At 40.0% G+C, this 17,799-nt stretch overlaps 1 long non-coding RNA gene across 1 annotated transcript in view; it reads left to right on the top strand.

Moving 5' to 3' along the window:
* The window catches only part of LOC129144723 (uncharacterized), a 143,618-nt gene extending 126,859 nt beyond the window's left edge, over positions 1–16,759 (top strand). Inside the window, exon 4 of the long non-coding RNA XR_008549213.1 lies at positions 16,737–16,759. This is a non-coding gene — a long non-coding RNA (uncharacterized LOC129144723). The remainder of the gene's footprint in view (positions 1–16,736) is intronic.
* The last annotated feature ends 1,040 nt before the right edge of the window (positions 16,760–17,799 follow it).

Genomic DNA, 17,799 nt, shown 5'->3' with positions numbered 1-17,799 from the left:
AGCATATTCTTTGCTGTTCTTTAACCACTGTAATATTAATGAGCAGGCTATTTGCATTTCTGTCCTGAAGCGTGATCTCTGTGGATGTGGGCTACCTTCCTCCTATGTTCTCAGCATTCCTGCTGGTCCCTGCTTTCTTGACCTGTAGGGCAGTAACCAACCTTACCCTGGAAATCAAAGCAGACAATCAATACAATCTCTTTATAATATTTGCAGCAGAATAGCATCTGCCCCAGAGAAGAATGAAGCTGTGATTTCTCATTACTGGGCTTGGTCTGCATCACATGGGCTCCTGCTGCCTTTCTGGGTGTGCCTCCTCCTTCTTATAACCAGTCTGCCTCTTGTAGTGTGGCCTTTATTGCCACTGTTAGGCCACCTGCAAGTCAGTTGAGGGAGTTAGATAGGCCCTTTCTGTCTGTGTTAATTACATAACAAATAACAGGTTACTAAGCAGATAAGTTTCCAGAAGCCAATGAGTGTGGGAATAATACTAATAATGGAAATGCCCGAGCCTCCAGGTTCTCTCATTTTAGCCAACCTTGCCTTCCTACTCCCACCTATTCCCAGCCCTCTTACATGAAGGCCTGAATTACAGGTGGCAGGGTAAATGCCTTCAGGACTGTCCACACTGAATATCGTCTAGTTCAAGTCTCTTTTTGAGTCTCAAGTCATTTATCCTCTCAGTGTAAGAGTGTGGTGCCCTAACACTGGATCCCAGAGCCGAAGACTGTAGCCTCTTGGAAATGTTGTGATTCATAGACTTTGTCACCCTCCACCTCCAATTAGAATGTGTTGGCAATTCTCTAAGATTTATATAACAGACTTTAATTTTTGTGGTATTTCACCTATCATGCTCTTAGAGTAGGTATTGTTTTTAAATTTTATTGACGAAGGAAGCATTTAAAGTGCATTACTAAGCTTATGCTAGAAACCTCAGTGTAGGGAGACCCATGAGGTAGAGTCAAGTAAATTTTACAAGAGGTTGTTCAACATGGACATGGCTTCCGGGCAGGTTCTGGGTCTATTCCATGTGACCTTGGCTCCCAAATTGGGTTCTTTCTTGCAGCACCCTGCCTGCCTGCAAAGCAGTGCCTTATGCAGTAGTTACCAATTCAGTTCCTGAGAGAACTCCAACTGAGAGAACTCCAACTTGTTGAAATATCAACAAAACTGGTAATTTAAGAAGAGGCTAGAAACGTAAGTCTGCATTAGTTTAAAAATGCTATGTGATATTGACACTTTTAAGGGACTTGTCTTGTTTATTGTCATGGTCTGTAAATCTTGCTGAGTTTGAGGGGGCTGAGAAACTTTGTGAATTTATATCTTTAAGTACAATAAAAGGTACTGAGAGTTGGGGGATCTTACTGGAAATAGAGAAGAAGTCTTCCTGTTCATAGGTCACTGTCTTTTTAATGCCCTGGTGCATGACGCTTGTCTTTCTTCCCCTTCCATCTCCTTCTATTTCTTTCTCCTCTATTTCCCTACTTCCCTCTCTTCCTTGTCCTTTCTACATCTTCTGCTTCATGCCTCCTCTTCTTTGCTTTTCCTTTTTTGACAAAGAAATGGTTGGGGGGATTTGTCAAGATGAGGGGGTAGCGTATGATTATGGTTGACTTAATGTTAATTACTCTCTAGTAAAACACTTTATTTGCTGGTTCCCTAATTGAGCCTGAGAAAATAAAACCTAAGTGAGGAAAACGAAGGTATGCAGCAAAGACAGAAATAAGCATCTACCTAAGACTAAAAGATTCCTGGTTCTTGGTGGTCTTCTTATGGGGGAAAACGTGGTCGCGAATGACATGACCATACAGTAGACAAGATTGTGTCTACTTTCCCCCTTATACCTGCAGTTTTAAGACAGGATCTGGGACTCCCAAGGTACAAGGAGTAGAGTTATCTGGCTTCCCCAAATTCAAAAACACAATCAGGCCAATCAAAGGTGACACTTTCCTTAAGAGTCTAGACATGGTTTCATAGGAGTAACACCAGTGTTAGGAACTAGAGGGCAAAGCTCCATTTGGAATTCATTGCTAAAACTCCTCAAAACGGAATTAGTTCTGGTCAGGCTGCAGTAGGAAAAGGAATTAATACTAATGAGCTGGAAGAGTGTAACTAAGCTTGCAGCTAAGGAAAACAAATACATTCCCAGAGATTAAAACACACTAATTTTCCCCATGAAGAGAGGGGTGGGACCTAATCCCTCTTTTAACAAGGTTTATCACATAGTGGTGTATGTGTGTGTGTGTGTGTGTTGTTTTATCTTTCTCTAGAAACCCCTTATTTTTTGAGGCTAATTTGGACCATATTTGATAATGTGGAAATAGTTCTAACCATGATGGTGTTCAGCAATTAAGGGCCTATCAAGTATTCCCCTCGTGCTACACAGATTAAAGGTGCTATGATTAGCCTAGGCCATTTGGAAATTGTAATGACAAATTGTGTGGTAAGTACTTCCTTGTGAACTTATGGTTCTCATCAGACTTTGGAACATGCTGATTGCCGAGGTGAGCGCAGGGCGTCAAGCTCGACTGCTTCATTGCTCATCCGTAGCTTCCTTTCATCCCCCTTTGCAGTCCAGGAGCTTCACGGTGTTTTCAGAGCCCATTACACTATCCAATAGGACAGGAACAGTAGAAGGAAGAGGATTTGTTTAGCTACTTAGGGGAAGTCTCCTGAGACCGGTGAAGTTTTTGTTGAGTCATATCTGGAAGGATTGAAAAAAAAGCAAGTGATTTTCTTTCTGTCTGTGTAATCTGATGCCAACTTTTTTTTTAAATGATTATAAAGGGGGGAAAAGTGGGGACAACCTAGCCTAGAATATATCACTAGAATCAGTGAGTCAACGATAGCTTAGTCATACAATAAAGTCCACGTCTCATTCTACTGAATGAAAGTAATCTCCATGTATCAACATGAATAAGACTGCAAAAGGCTGCATGGGGCATTACCATTTATGCTAAAATAAAAATGTACATGCGTAATAAATAGACGTGGTTATGGAGCCAATCTATTATATTTATAGTAAAAGTAATTTAGTAAAAGTATAAATATCATGCACAGGATCCTGTGCCCACCAGCTTCATGATGGCACTTCTTGCTTTCTCTTAGGAGGAAAAAGAATTAGACAGGATTTGGTTTTTGCTACTCCCATTTTATTTTGAAAGAAAACAGAGAACTGAAGCAAATATGGCAAAATGGTAACATGTGTTAAATTTAGCAGTCCAGATCAGCACTATTTAGAGTATATAGGTTTCTTTAATTCTAATTTCTCTATTTTTGAAATGTTTTCTAGTTAAAAATTAAAAGCTATAGTCCACATTCATATATTGTGTATATGTATATGGTTGAGACTAGCAGATAGGGATGGCAGTCATTATTATTGGAAGATTATAAACAATTTTCTTGTATTTTTTCTTTTTTCAATAGTAAGCATGAAATTAAAAAAAAAAAAACAGCAAATGCTTCTTAAGTAAAGGTCCCTATGTAGGCCATGAACACTGCGCTGGAGAGCAGAAGCTGTTGCTGCATGATACTGAGCAACTCACTGAGCTATTTTGTGGCTGTTTTTCACCTGCACGGTGGTGGCTATTGAAGGCAAGGTTAGAGACAGGATGCATGCTCTTAAACCTACTTATTTTGCCTGGTAACGTTGGCGCTTAGGTGGCTTGTGACTAACTCTTGCCAGTGGACTGGGAGGAGGCTGTGAGGAGTGAGTGTGTTTTCTCTTCCCACTGTCTGCTGGCCAGATGAAGGCAGGATGAAGCCTGGGGCATTATGAAACCCTTTCTTGACATGCTGGAGCCACAGTGTGGAAGGAGCCTGAACCCCAAGTGTCAACACTTAGAGGAGAGTGCCCCAACCAGGAACATAAACAAGAAGGAAACTTTAGAGAGTACTCTAACTAATACAGGCTCCATCTCTGGGCTTCCTTCAAATTCTAATCTATAAATACAAAGACAACCTTGGTCTCCACTCACTCTTAATGAGGTTCACTAATTTCAGGGTCCCCTAATTTAAAACATAAATTTCCTTGTGTCAGAGGAAAGAAATTGGTATAATAATAAGTGAATTGAAAAGATAAGTAACAGAGAGAGGGCCAGGAAAAAAAAAAATTCCAGTACGAGGTAAAGTTGGGATGTGTACTGCATGAGGCTCTTATGTTGGACATTTCCAGAGGACAAGTAGCTGGACATCCTTCATCTCTATAATCCCCTATTTTTATGCAGCATAGGAACTTAATCAATACTGCTGGATGAATGAAAATGAAGGTGTGGGAAGATGCTGTCAAGTTCTGATAATCGTGTACTTTGAAATGTGCTCTGGATAAGCATTTGTGTCTCCCCCAAATGTTTCAACATTTAAAAAATGTCGAAATGGAGGTGGCTAAGTCACGAGGGCAGAGCCCTCAGGAATGGGATTAGAGTTCTCATAAAAATAAAACCTCCAGAGATCTGGTTTGTCCCTTATACCAGGCAAGGACACTGTGAGAAGATGCCTGCTGGCCAGGAAGAGGGTGTTTCCAAATCCAACCTGCCAGCACCTAGATGCCAGATATCTACCATTGAGAACTATGAAAAATAAATGTCTATTGTTTGTAAGCTACTCAGTCCATGGCATTTTGTTACAGGAGCCTGAAAGACTCAGATAGGAAGCTAGTGCTGCTTAGTTCCTAGGGTTATCAAGATCTGAACTCAATTCTGTAAATGTGGATGACATTGTCCTTTCAGGGAAGGAGGGAAGAGCACATGTTCTGGGCCCAGAAAAGTCAGACAGGCTGGGTTAGAATCCTGCATGCCCTGCCTCTTCCATAGCTCTTCATTGCTTCTGTTTTCCTGGGCATCAATATGGATTAAAATGATACACAGTCTGTAAATTTATTTTGAGGTAGAAAACGTCAACACAGGTTGGAAGCACTTAGCTCAGACCTGCCACAAAGTTGAGTAACTTGAAGTTCTGACATGAATTCAGTGTCCCCAAGTTAAACCAGGGTAAAACGTCCCTCTAACCAGTCTAACTCTACCCAGATACTAAGCCAACCCAAGATGTTGACTTTGATAAGCTGTGGCCTTGCATTAGTAAGCTATGGGTCTCAACGTATGAAGAGCCAGGGTGGTGTTGAATAGTTTGCCAGTGCAGATACCTTTCAGGGTCACTTACTGCCTGAGTGACCTTGAGACTCTCCAGGTTTCCTTTTGTCATACAGGTTACTGTGAGGATGATCAAGAGAATGTTCTTGAAACTCAGTGCCTAGATGTCACTCTTATCGTTTTACTTCACCTCTTTGAAACGTGAAAACATTTCTTTAAGTTTTTATTACTAATGGTGTCATTTTGTTTAATTTTGAGAATTCCATTTATTTATTGTATCCCCCAAACACCCATTTTCTTGAAGAGAAATGGAATCTATCTGGTTTTGATTCATTTATACTCAACTTGTTAGCATTGTTTTGTAAGATCCAGCCAATATCCAAGTAGCCCTGGAACCTTGTTTTAAAAACTGCATTTTAAAGTCTAGAAAGTTTATTTTTCTTTCTTTTTTATTATTCAAAGAAATGTTAAAAGGAAACTGGACTTCAACACCAGTTCAAGTTTGGGTCTATTCTCGGTGTAGGACTGCCTTCCAACAAATTTGGTATAAAATATCCTTCACCATTCCTGGTTTTAAAATTTTAGCTCAATTTAATTTACTCTTGACAAAAGTTTTCATATTCCAAGCCAAGAGAATGTTTGTGTGTTCTGTTGCTCTTTTGCTGGGTCATGAGATTGTTGCTTCTTGAAGAATTTTGGTTTGCCACTTCAATGAGAAGAAATGAAGACCTTTCTGTGTATTTGCACGGGACTGGCTTGCATCCATCCAATCTTGATCGATTTGGTAGAGGGTTTTGGTGGAGATTGGTAAGAACTTTCATTCGTGTAGCCAGACATGGGCAATTACATATAATTATCCAAACCTATACTCAACAAGAGGAAAAACAGAAAGGGGTTGACTCTGCCCTTGGTGGAGAGGGTTTCTCAGAGCTTCTAATGAGTGGGAGACCAACTCCACTTTCACTGTATCATTTTACCCACCCGAGCTGGTATAGTAAACACAACCTCAAGACAATGCAGTTTACTTTCCATTGTGGGGTAGTAGACTTTGCCTGCTATTTCCAGACTAACAATTGTTCATTGTTCCTGCTGCTTCAAGGTTTAGAAATCCAATTTTCTCTCTGGTTCCCAGGGGAAACAAGAAGACTTAAAACAAACAAGGGGGTAATTTCCACATGTGTAGCAGCCACTTCATTTGCTAAGAGTCTCAAATTGTGTATTTGTGTATTTGAGGAGATGAGTTTGCAACAGGTTTTTTTTTTTTTTTTTTTTTTTTTTGTATAAATCTCAGAAAGGAAATTAAGTCCTCTCTGAATTTACATTTAGGTGTTCATGACTCAAATGGGTTTTCTGGACAGACTTTGTAAGCCTTGGTAAGTTAACTTGGAAATGAGTATTCATTTCCAGACAAGGAAGGTGTATTTCTGGTCTCATGAGATGAACAGTAAATTCCAGTCTCCCAGGCTTTTACTTTGCTGTTATCTAGAGGCAGTGCATGAAATGTCACACTGCTGGTATTTTTAATCTCCATCTTGTATGTGAACATTTTAGGCTAGATAAGGAAGTATCAAAAGACTTTTCTTTATACTTATATCCCAACTTCATATAGTCAAAGTAGCCATAGAAGAGATAGGTGAAGGTCATAAACAATCCTTGGAATTCTTCCTTGTTTAAGTTAACTAGGTAGGTGGAGCTCCTGAGAACCTGCCTGCCCAGTGCAAATTCAAAGCAAGAAAATGTGAAAGAAAACCCTGTGAATACTAACAGAGATGGGATTTGGGAGGAGGGGAATTGTTTATGGTTTGTTTTCTTTTTCTTTTCTGAATTTTTATGCAATGAATGTGTGTGTACTTATATATCCTCAGTTTTTGTTTACCAAAAATATGAACCTTTATATTTATTTAAAAAAAATCAAACTATATTTATGTGTATAGAATGAAATGCAGAAGATGTTTTCATTTATCCCCTAAACACACTCTAGTGATCACACTTGGTTTTGTGTGTAAACTTGCGGGTTTTTCTCTGTTATATATGTGTAACTGTCAACATTATATTCAAAGAGTGGGATTCCATAGGGTATAAGTAGAAAACAGTTTCTCTTTGCTTTATCTAAAAACATGATTGATAAGCAGGTTTGCTCTAACTTTCTTGGACATTTAAGCATGTATAATATTTCCTCAACTACTGTCAAGAAGAGTTTCCAGGCACTCTGGTTCTCTGTGTACATGGGGGGTTCTGCCAGCGGAAGGGCATCCTCTGACTGGTGGGGAGGAGAGATGCTCCCTCCTGGAGCAGGTGTTTGAATATAAGAAAGAGATCGAAAGACTAGGAGTGAACACTGAAAGCATCTCTACAGGCGAGGCCCCTTCAAAAATGCTTCTGGCTACCTTCCTTGCATGTAGTCTAAGGAGAACACAGAGGCATTCTTGCTGCTATTACTAGGAGAAGTGCATTTTGCTGCAATATGGCACATTTGGTGTGGTCTCCCTACATGTGCACCTTCCTGTGCTGTTGGATCCAGGCTTTTAACAATGGACTTTAGTTATGGACTATTCTGTACTCCTGTAGTCTCTAGCATGCTAAACAATCTCCTTGAAATTCCTCTTATTTAGATTGAGGCAAAGGTGGAAATACCACCACACCTCAACAAATCACTCCAAAGAAATTCTCTCCCAGCCTTTCCATTTCAGCTCTTTTACACCCTGAAGCAGGTGCGAGGCTAATGGTTGCAGCAGATGCCTCATTTGTAAGTCCATTCTCAGGGGTCTAGCAGCTCATTTCGGATTGTGAGCATACAAATCACCTACCTTTGATACCTTGTTCTGAGTATCTTGCAGCCTAGAGTGAATCTCATTTTAACACGTTAAAGACTAGTTTTCCATAAATTGGTACATATTAGTGTTCTGCAAATTGCTATCTTGCCAATATATCTAGCAATATTTCCATATTGGATGATGTTGAGCTGCCTCATTCATTTTAATGATGGCAAAATATTATATAGGGCAAATAAGCTGTAGCTTCACCATTTCCCTATTGATAGGCTGTTTCCAGTTTTTGGAACTTATAAACAATGCTGCTATGAATATTTTTGTATTCATGTGATAAATAAATGCATAAAAAGTGTAAATTTATAAAGTAGTTATACAGATATAAATTTATACAAATACAAAATGAAATACATAATGCAAATATATGCATGTGTGTACATAAGCTAATATTTCTCTAGATTCGAGGCTTAGAGGCAAAGCAAAAGGTATGAAAAAATACATACCAGAAAATTTTTACTAGATACTGCTGAAGGTTGTGCAAATTTCTAATTTTTCTAGGTTGCCCATTTTCCTAGACCCTCACTAAATATTTTCATTATTTTTATTCTTTGTCATTTTGGGGAGATCAACAGCAATCTCATTATAGTTGTATGCTGTGTATCCTTGATTCTTAACGAGGCAAGTTATCTTTTCTCATGTTTGTACATTGTATCTATTCTTGGAATGGCCTGATCACCTATTCTATCCTTCTCCAGTTTGGGATTCTAAGATCTTTCTTAACTCCTTGTTCCAAACAAGGGAAAATGGTAAAATGATAAAGGAGAGAGAGATTGTAGAGACTTGGTAAAATCACTGGCCCACCTCCATGAGAACAAGAAATGGCAAAATTCTACCATTCAGATTTTATCACTTTTTTCCAAAACTCTGCAAGTCTGAATCTGAAACAGGCTACCTTTTCCCTCAAACTGATACGTATAATTTTATTAGTAAAATTTCAACAGATTCCTCCTGTTTAAGAGCATATGCAAATTTATTTTGATCTTTAAGCCTGGGGAGTTGCATTTACACCCTTTTTGTCTCTTGGCCTTAATTTACACATACTAAAAATTACTGAAGCCAAATTGGACTTAAAGGAAGAACTGAAGGAGATTATTTAGGAACACTTAGCAGGCATGGCAACATGTCTTTAGAAGGGGCATGTACTCTGCAAAAAATATTCCACTTACAGGTAATGACATACATTTGCCAAACAGCCCCAAGCTACCCCGAGAAAGAATAGACAGATGGTTTGAGGTGTGTCAGGAATAGGATTTACAAAATAAGATTATGGTTATGCTGGAAAGTAACAGCAATCATTGTAAACAGATGGAACAGACTCACTTTTTGCCACAGGGCAGAGGAAAAAAGGGGTTTGCTTTGCTGCCTGTGAATTAGAGTTGGCTCACCTAGATACATAGCTCTCCGGGGTTTTATAGATTTTGTAGGCACTTGTATAGGCCACCTGACTGGGCCTCCAGTTGGGTTTCTTCAGATCAAAAGCAAGAAAACCACATTTGAGTTCTAGACATCCCTGATGGTTTGGTTATGTTTAACAAACTAATCCATGGCCTTTGCTACATGAACGTAACTGTCCTACCATTTGAAGACACCAGAGAGAGCCAGCCTTTTTATTTGGGAATATGTGGTTTTGGCCGGGGGAATTAGACTTACAAAGGAGAAGGGTACGGAACACGTCCTGCGTGTGATGGGCCTATTTGTTCATGAGCTCAAACCCAAGCCCTTGAAGTTGTAATGAATGTACCTGTTTCTGCTGTGAATTAAAATATCTCAAATCTCTCCTTTCCAATTCAGCTGAGATTAAGAAAGATAATGACAACTCCTGGGAGTATTTTCGCACTTCCCACAAGAAGAGTGGGTTGTTAATGGGAATTTGCTGACAGTGACCTGAGAAGAAAGACCCACATCAGACTTCGGGATGGAATGAAGGTTTTCTCGCCCCGTTAGAAACTGACCCTGTGCAAGCAAAGGGTGGAATTTGGCCTTTAGAATACTTTCCATTAGTCCTGCAGTTTGACAGTTCGTTCCCAATGGCAGCCCGCCTCAAAACATGTGAGGCCTCCAAATTGGCAAGACTGATCTCTGACTAATGGGGAAAATTACCCAATGAGAATTAGCAATCTTGCATCACTGATCAAAATTCTTACATTGCCTTTCATGTGGGTAACAGAACAAGACTTCCAAAAGGAGTCGGGACTGGTTTTAACATGGCCTATTGGTCACTGAGAGGAAATATTTAACATGAATCAGACTCTTGGAATATTCTTGATTTGTCTTGATCCTAAGACTTCCAGGTGTCGGTATTCTTAACCACTCATTTATCCCTTTTATGTATTGAAAAAAAATGTGCCCTCTCATCATTCCTGGAGAGATACAATTGGTCTGATGGTGCTTTTTATTTGTACCAGATTTTTCATTGTAACACTTTTGGAGTAATCAGGTGTCTTAAATGTTAAACTAAGAAAAACAGCCCTGGTCACATATCCCAAAGGATATGTGAGACAGTGTTCAATCATGGATTGAAGTGATCCCAGATGGGTTCTGCATGGAGAATTGACAATTATATAAAATGGTGTCCATGTGATAAGGCAATAGTGACCCTATGGATGAGGCCTTGACTAGCAGCTGTGTGTGTCCTCAGAGTGGGGGATTAGTAGCAGTTCTTTTGAAATTTGAATGGCAGAAGGTCATCAAAATGATTTGGAAAATGTCAACAAATTAGGCTGGTGTTGGAAGGTGGCAGAGCTTTAGAACAGATGCAGCAACTGAGGCAGTAAACTTGCCTTCCTCGTTATTGAAGCAAGAAATGAGAAGCTGCAACTCTCCTGCCCTCCTGGGACTATGCATTGCCTCTCTTTTTCTTTCTCCTTTTCTTAATAAACCTGTCATTCAAAAATGTAAAAAAAGAAAAGAAAAGAAAAGAAAAGAAAAGGAGAAGTAAAGGAGAAGTTGAGGTTCATGGATCAGGATGGTGGTAACTTAACTTCTTTATCTTGTCTTTTCAGATGACTGAGAAATCCTGCTTTTATACATTTGCTGCCTTGTTTTTTTTTGGTAGTAGTAAGGGCTGAGCAGAGAAAGATGTAGCTGTGAGTTTTGACTCTAATCAAGTCATTGTATAAATACGATAACTATAATCAAAACACCTGGGAAGTCTCTCCCTGGGAAGTCATGAGATTGAATGGGAATTTCCTTTAGTGGAGTCCACTAAATGGGAAAATATACAAACAGTCCAAACCCACAGGATCTACCTGGGCCAGAGGCTTCATATCTGACCCCAAGTAACTGGGGTATTAGATGGGATATCCCTCATTATTCTGCTTTGTAAAATATATAAGAGCTGTAAACTTAGAATGCATTTTTCAGGATACAGACTATAAGATCTATAGACTAAGAAATGACTAAGAATCAAGATCAAGATCAGAATTTTGCAAGAATTTGTTCTTGCAAAATACGATCTTTTTCAATAAATCCTATTGCAAAATCTAAATGACCATTTCAAACATCTCCATAATGTAAAGGAGGCATGAAGCTCTGGGATCCCTCACCCTCTCTACCTCATTTTAGCACAGACCTAGCCCTGGCTCTTGATTGAATCTTGGGGGAGATTTCTAAATTTAAGTCATGCAAGTCAGGTTGCACGTTAGAATTATCTGGGACTATTAGGGGAAAAAAGATAATTTCTCTCATCCCATTCTGGACCAATGAAATCAGAATCTCAGGGCACTGAATATTTTTTGAAAGTCCCTAGGTGATTTTAATGTGTGGTAGTGGTTGAGAATCATTTTCTGGGAAGTAGTTTGCTCAGATGGTTACACTGACACACCCTTCTCTCTTTCAGGTTTACTAGAACTTTCCATTAGTCTCTAGGCTCCTTGAGGCCAGGGGCCACTTTATATAGCTTTTGATTGATTTTTTCCAGAGCAGCTAAATTATAAAGAATCAATGTCTTGTGGATGTCTTCAGACCAGAAATTCTAGCCTGTTCTAATGCTGGCTCTTCTATTTATTCATTAGCTGGGTGACCCTGGGTAGGACAACCATGTAAAGTACAGGACATCCAGTTAAATTTGAATTTTATTTATTTTTATTTTTTTTTTAACTATTTTTTTTTTAATAGAGGCATGTTTTATTTATTTATTTATTCATTTGTTTGTTTTTGTTTATACATGCACTGGGTACAGTCAGAAGCGCGGGAGGGTGAGAGAATTCACCAGAGCCAGAGCGGGGAGCAGAGCAGGCAGAAGGACCGAAGTACACTGCTGAGGGGAGCAGCGGGTGGCAGGAGAGGTCTGCGCGCCATGTGGGACCCTCCTCCGGTGGCTGGGGAGCAGCTGGGGATCGAACCGGCGCTGCAGAGGCTGCTGGCAGCTTCGCAACCCAGCGCTCAACCGCTGCGCCACCGGGGAGGCCCAAATTTGAATTTTAGATAAATAATGAATCGCTTTAAAAAATCATACTTCTCATGCACTGTTTGTATATGTATTTTTATTTGCTAAATCTGGCAGCTCTACCCAGGTGTCTTTTTGGTCTCAGATCATTCAGTCATAAAATGAGGAGTACAGTCTTCAGAGATTAAATGATTTCATTTGAAAGGGAAAAAATTCTAAGAAATTAGTCAGTTTTAAATATGGCAAATTTAAATTAAACTCTTGCAAGTTCTTTCTTCCCATTTAGGATTTGCAAAACAGGTTTTTACATGGTATGTCTGGTGACATAGACATATGTCATACATAAAGGTCATACATAGTGGTTATAAAGTGTGTACAGCAGATACAATGGTTATTCAAAAATTCCTTTTTCCCCTTTTAATGATGTTGGTTTGGATTTCAGGGAACTCTTTAAGGTTAATGCCAAACTCTGTGCTTTTCACATTTTATAAAAACTGGAGATAATAGATTTTGAAAAAGAGCCATTTTCTCATCAGTTTCTTAATTTCAAACCACTCAGAAGATCTCTAGCCCACTTAGTTGAGAGCATATTTTTTCATAAACAATTGGAAATTTTTGTATCTTTGTAGCCCAAATCTATGTCTGCATTTGTGTGTGTAAAATTTTACAGTATTTGTTACATATCTTTCATATGGTATTTTCACATTTACAATTGTTCAATGCTAACATGAAAGAGATAGTTTGCATGAGACAATTTCTGTAAATTGAGGAATCATTAAAAGTGGAATTTCCAAATGAATTTTTCCATGTCTTAAACTTCTTGGAATGGAGTGAGTCAGCAATCCAGGAAGGTAATTAGCAGTGTTCTTTTAAAAACAATTCACAACTTTTGTGAGGCCAAGACAGTCCTAGTTTCACCCAACATTGATTTAATAATACGGGATGAGGAAAGCTTTCAAAGGCTAGTGCAGATGTGCTCCGTAAAGTTCTTGGAGGGAAATTTGAAGAATTTTGGACCAAAGTGAAGTTTACTATATAGTCAACATTAAAAAGCAGGAGAAATAGGAAAATATGTTGTTTAAAAAATAACTCTTGTGATATCTAAAAGAATGCCATTTTCTGTTATTTTAATGACAAAAGCAAATGGAAAATAGCGATCATCGAATCTTCCAGATTGGAATTCCTTTCCTATTCTCCAGTATGTCTTCCCTCCTTCACCTAGAAATATTTAGGGAGCAAGAATTTCTGATTGCTCTTCTTATTCCAATGGAGAATCTAAGTGAATAATATATACCTCAACTTTCACTTCGTCGCTTCATCTCCCCCTCGCTGGTGTTTCTCCGATCCAGACACCAGGGTAAGCTGTAACAAATCCTGCTCCTCTTGGGATGGGTCAGTTAAGTCTCTCAAATAGATTCTGGTCCTTGCTGTTTGTATTTTACTACTTGTACATCTAGCAAATTCTACTCCAAAATCATTATTATGCAACACTAAGCCTTGTGCCAAACATTTTATATGTGTGATCTCATTTAATCTTCAGAGCAATCTGATGACGTTGGCATAATTATCTTCAATTAACAGATGAGACTTCTGAGTTCTGCACATGGCAAATACCTCTCCCTAGGCCACACAGGCAGTAAGTGGCACTGGTAGAATCTGAACCCAGAGCTCTGCAGTTCTTGATGACTATGTTATACTAAGTTCCATGTTTTGTAATAAATATGATACTATTTATTGTTGAATTCTAGTCATTATTTTTATGACAACATTTATTGAATACTTGCTGTGAGTTAGGTATTGTGCTAGGTGCCTTACCGATCATCTCAGAATGATGCCAGAATTAAGTAGGATTAGATTTTATTCTATGGGTGAACCTCAAAGTATAACTTTTTCAAAGTCACACTGTGAAAAGGAGCAGACTTAGGAATCCAAACCAGAAGTTTTTAATCTAAGACCTTTGTGCTCGTCCCTATTTATCCCTCCTCTTTGGGGGTCCTCCAGCTATTCCCAGCTTCAGTCTAGAAGTCTTTGAATTTGAAAGGCTCTTCCTCCACCACTGGCCTTCTGTCTGCCATCCCCCCTCCTTCCCTCCTCCAAGGCTAGAGTGGAGCCATTGCAGGGGTTTCTGCTTGTCCCGCTAAATGTTGCCCAAGTAGTGCCTGTCCTGAAATAAACACAGGTAGGATATCCAAGATGGTGGTACCTACCCTTGAAATGAAGTGTCCCTTTCCTGGGGCTCCTTGGGTGAGGCCTCTGATATCAGAGGAGACATAATGAAAGTCTTGCTAAAGGAAAAAGTGCTCAGCCGGGTTGGAGCCTGATGGTAATGACACAGTCAAAGCTGTTCAATGAAAGCATCAAATGAAAGATTAGATCCTAAAGAGAAGGAATCTGGTCTTCAAAAAGGAAAATGGTGGGCCTCCCTGGTGGTGCAAGGGGTTAAGCACTGCACTATGAAGCAATCCACAGCCTCTGCAGCACAAGTTTGATCCCCAGGCTGGCCAGGGAGCTATCCACATGGCGCAGCAGACCTGTCCTGACTCGCCTGCTGCTCCCCTCAGCAGTGTATTTCACTGCTCCACCTGTTCTGCTCCCCACTCTGTCTCTGGTGAATCCTCTCACCCTCTGCATCTCTGGCCTGTTCCCCAGCTCTTGTATGCACAAATAAATAAATCTTAAAAAAAAAGGCAAATGGTTTAACAAGTGACATCTAAAGATATTGTGAATCTTGTAAACTTAGTAGGTAAAGATGTGGCCTTTAGGAGGAGAAACGGCATGTGGTGACGATGTGTCTAGTTCATACCTGTTTTTTTTTTTTAAACTTTCCCTCTACTTTATTCATTCATTCATTCATTCATTCATTCATTTATTTATACAAGCACTGGGTACAGCCAGAAGCGCGGGAGGGTGAGAGAATTCACCAGAGCCAGAGTGGGGAGCAGAGCAGGCAGAAGGACCGAAGTACACTGCTAAGGGGAGCAGCGGGCGGCAGGAGGGGTCTGCGCGCCATGTGGGACCCTCCTCTGGTGGCCGGGGAGCTGCCAGGGATCGAACTAGTGCTGCAGAGGCTGTGGGCAGCTTTGCAACCCAGCGCTCAACCGCTGCGCCACCGGGGAGGCCCTAGTTTATACCTGTTTTATCTCAATATAATTAATAATTCACATCCCCATTCACCCTCAAAAATGTTCTGGTTTGGATTAGAATTATCTGGTTGCCTTATGCAAGAGACGTAAAAACTAAATGTGATGTGGTTCATCTGTCCATTTATTTACATATATTCATGCACCAGATATTTACTGCTTGCCGGTGTACTAGGGAGGGAAAACAGGAAGAAGGTTCCTGTCCTCACTGAAGTTTAAGATCTAGTAAGGGGGACCAACAATTGACAAGCAAACAAAGGAATGAAAATAAGATTAGGAACTGAGATAGAATTATGGAGGAGATAGTCATGAGGAAGAGAAGAGAGGTGGGGTGGGGGCTCTCTCCTGGAGAGCAGAAGGCGGAAAGCTTGCAGGAGGAAGAAACAGCCATGTTGTAGGTGAGTGGGGGCAGTGTGAAGAACCTGCATGAAGCTCTTCATCTGGGAGAGGCCTAAGTATGTGCTGTGAATTGAAAGGGTTCAGAATTAGGGACCAACTGTGGAATAAGACTAGGCTTCAAGGAGAAGGAGGCTTTTTAGCAGTCTTGAGAGGTAATCAGAGAATGTATGCTCACTGAAGAAGAAGCAGCATGAGCCAGGTCAGGGAATTTCAGCCAATGTTTCAGGAGGACTGGTCTGTGAGAGTCTGTGAAGTACTGGGATAATGTCCTGGGAGGTGAGTCAGGGCTAGAATGGTCAGTTTCAGCATGCCGTTTCCAGTTTGATGCTTTCACTGAATAGATGGATTGGCTTTCAAGTTATGCTAAGTCCTAAATTCTGCTTCTTATTTTCTGTGCTAATGTTCTGACTTGTTCATGAACATTTAACATAATCAGCTGGTTTTATGATGAAAAGCAATACTTGGATGGAAGAAATAGATGGAAGAAATGTTTTGTTTCATTCAAGGATTTAGGTCAGGGTGAGGAGTTATGGGGGGGGGTGTGCCTAAGTATGATGTTTGGGGGCATGCCTAAGAATGAAGTTTATGCTGCAGCTGCTCAATGCTGAGACTTCTTCCTTCATCGATACCCTTAGCTCCCAGCTCTCATCCTCAAATCACAAGGGGGTTTTAAACTAAATTCTAATAAATAGGCTCTAACAGAGTCTGATAATTGCATTTCAGATATATCTTAAGTACATGCAAAGTTAAATTAAGGTTCAGATTTCTGTATTAAAATACCAATATATCCTATAAAGTTGACAGATATTTAGGAAGAATTAAGAGTGATTTGCAATTGATCTTAAGCATATTAGAGCTAACTACTATTTTGCTCCTTCTCTCTCCCCATTTGCAGGGCCCTCCATTAACCCATACACCTCAGTGCAACACCTTGATGCAAACTCATAAAAAGGGGCCTCTCCCTCCAGGGAGAGCTAACCCTGTGCCAGGATGCACTTTGGACAAAAGGAGTGAGAGCTAGATTGCATCCTGCAGACATCCTTTCGGCTGCAGTCAAAGTGAGGTGAGTCAGGGATCCCAAATATTGCATTTCAATTACTCATTGAGATATGGATATGTACATTTCATATGTTCCTATTTTATGAGGAACAGTGTGTTATTGACAAAGGAAAACTGAAACAGCCAGTAAAGGACAAAGCTACTAACTCTTGGACAAATGTGCTGGCTGTATGTAAGTGTTCTCATCTCTTCCTCCTCAGCCACTTCCTAGCCACAGATGCTCCAATGGGAGCACTTAGTATGTCTTCCTTTTAACCAGAGCAGCTATTGCTTAAAAGCACGTGCCCACTCCACGTTCTTTGTCATCTCCTTGTACTCACAATCCTTGCAGAGGCTTCCTTCTGCTTTCTGGAGGCATGAGATCTGACTAGTTTCTATAGGTAGACATGTCAATACATCACAGGAACAGGGTGCTGTGCAGAGAACAACCTGGGCGGTGATACATCGGAGCCATGACCATTCATTGCTGTGACTCCAAACACTCAGAACATTTAGGAGAGTACCCAGGGACCTGATCTGCCATGGAAAGGGGAAGATATTTTTTGAGATCAGTAAAAGCCCTAATTTTCTGCTTATAAAGACACAAGTTTCAAGCAATATTTTCAAAAATCCATATTAAATGGAAAAAATAAGATGTAAACTTTGTTCAGCTCATAAGCATTCCACTTGCATGTTATCCATGAATGTAGATTCTGTAACTGGAAAACCTTTAGAAAAGCAAAAGATTTTGTTTCAGTGGATGATTTTTGACCTGTCTTTGGAGTTCGGTAGATATCATGCTACCAATCTCCTGGCAGGACATTCAACTTGTCTGCAATTCCTATAGAAAATTATTCAGTGATCTCAGTGCCTCCATGCATGTCTCCCTTGAATGACAGCACCTAACAAAGGACTGAAGC

Source organism: Talpa occidentalis, unplaced genomic scaffold, assembly GCF_014898055.3.
Source record: "Talpa occidentalis isolate TD23 unplaced genomic scaffold, MPIMG_talOcc4v2.1 talOcc4.6, whole genome shotgun sequence".
Classification (NCBI taxonomy): domain Eukaryota; kingdom Metazoa; phylum Chordata; class Mammalia; order Eulipotyphla; family Talpidae; genus Talpa; species Talpa occidentalis.
Note: the sequence above shows the minus strand (reverse complement) of the source record. Positions and strands in the feature narration are given on the sequence as shown.